The following is a 1,611-nucleotide window of genomic DNA, read 5'->3' as shown; positions in this document are numbered from 1 at the left end:
CTGCTCTCTTCCTCTCCCACCCATTTTTGGGGACTCCCAGCCTATGATGTCTTGAGATCCCCATCTACCCTGCTTAAAGGGGCAGCCTGGTGTGATCTCTCTCATGACATGTCTGTTTCTCCACTTCCCCCACTAGGTGCAGGAATTTGAGCATGTGAATGGGCGCTGGAGTATGCCAGAACTAGCAGAGATAGAGGAGAACAAGAAGCTTTTGCAGCCGGGCTCGCCCTCCCCCAAAACCCCCACACCCTCCACACCAGGTGACACGCAGCCTAACACACCTGCTGCTGTCCCTACTTGGTGAGAGCCTTCCCCTTGCATAGCCCCGTCCTGCCCTTACCAGTGCTGTTCCCCTCACCAGAGCTGTGGTGGGGAGGACCTGGGAGCGGACGCAGATCAACCTGCCTCTCAGGTTAGGAGGGCTGCCCCCAAGAGATGTGCATGCCCTAAAGGCACGAGAGAACATTACCTTTCCCTGGGTGGGCTGGGGTCAACAGGCAACTCCTGCATCTGTCCTGTGGCGTCGGAGGGCTTTGGTTCCATTGTGGTTCAAGTGGGGATGGAGGTCCGCTTTGTGAGAGCTAAGGGAAATGTGCACCAAATCGCAATGAAGGTTGGAGCTTACTGCTGGCCTCTTTTTATTTTTTTATTTATATAAAATATGCTGGTCTTCGGTGGGGGAGGCACAGAAGAGGGTGTGAAGGTGGAAGAAGGAGCCAGTACTAGGGAGCAAGGGGAGCTCATGGAGTCTGAGAAGGAACCCAGCCTAGTTTCTGCTGAAGCAGAGGTCCCAATGGAGGTGAGTTAGTAGGTGCTTGTTTGTTTCATACTGTTACAAGTATCTCCTCCTCCTTCTGCTGTGCCCATCGTTGTCCCATTCCTGTCCCCTCCCCTGACCACCCACCTGGGACAGAGCTAGACTCTGGGGATTCCTAAGAAGAAGCCTCTCCTTGTTGAACACTCTCGGGATGAATGAAAGAGCCCTATTTTGTGCTCTCTGACACTCTGTTCTCCCTCAGCTACCCTCTGTGTGGCGCACTCAGATGTCTTTCACTCTGCCTTCAGCTTCTGGTGGTGGGTGGGGGTTTCACAGGCTTTGTCCAACGCTGCTCCTCCTTGAGTTACAGGGTTCTCTCATCAGCAGTGTGCCCAGCCTGTGGAGACACCCCACAAGATGCAAAGTCCCCAATGAACCCCCCAGAAGCAGAGGGAAAAAGCCTGAGGAACCAGAAGTGAAGGAGGAGCCAATGGAAATGGAAAGCAAAGGTATTAGTTGGAGGTTGTTAGAAGCCCAGAACTGTGTGCAGGACCCCAGTTAGCATATTTCCAGAGCTATACAGAGACTATCCTCTTTTAGGTCAGGGTGAGGCTTTAAACATAAATGTGATTGGGGAAACAGGCCAAGTTTTAGACCGAACAGTTAAACCCTCTGTAGCTACCAGACTTGATCTCATGTCTTCTCTTCCCCTTTCCTCAGGCAGCTGATGGTGGAGAAGATGAAGATAGAGTGTCTGCTGAGCCCTCTGCTGAACCTCCAACTATCAACCTGGATGAGAAGGGTAAGTGTGGCAGGGTACTGCCAGTCCTCTTCATTCTCCACCTTTTAGAGGG

At 52.5% G+C, this 1,611-nt stretch overlaps 1 non-coding gene across 1 annotated transcript; it reads left to right on the top strand.

The window, feature by feature from the left end:
- Window positions 1–325: 325 nt before the first annotated feature.
- Window positions 326–467, top strand: LOC115644630. The gene has a single exon (XR_003998565.1).
- The last annotated feature ends 1,144 nt before the right edge of the window (window positions 468–1,611 follow it).

This window comes from Gopherus evgoodei, chromosome 1 (assembly GCF_007399415.2).
Source record: "Gopherus evgoodei ecotype Sinaloan lineage chromosome 1, rGopEvg1_v1.p, whole genome shotgun sequence".
Lineage (NCBI taxonomy): Eukaryota > Metazoa > Chordata > Testudines > Testudinidae > Gopherus > Gopherus evgoodei.
Note: the sequence above shows the minus strand (reverse complement) of the source record. Positions and strands in the feature narration are given on the sequence as shown.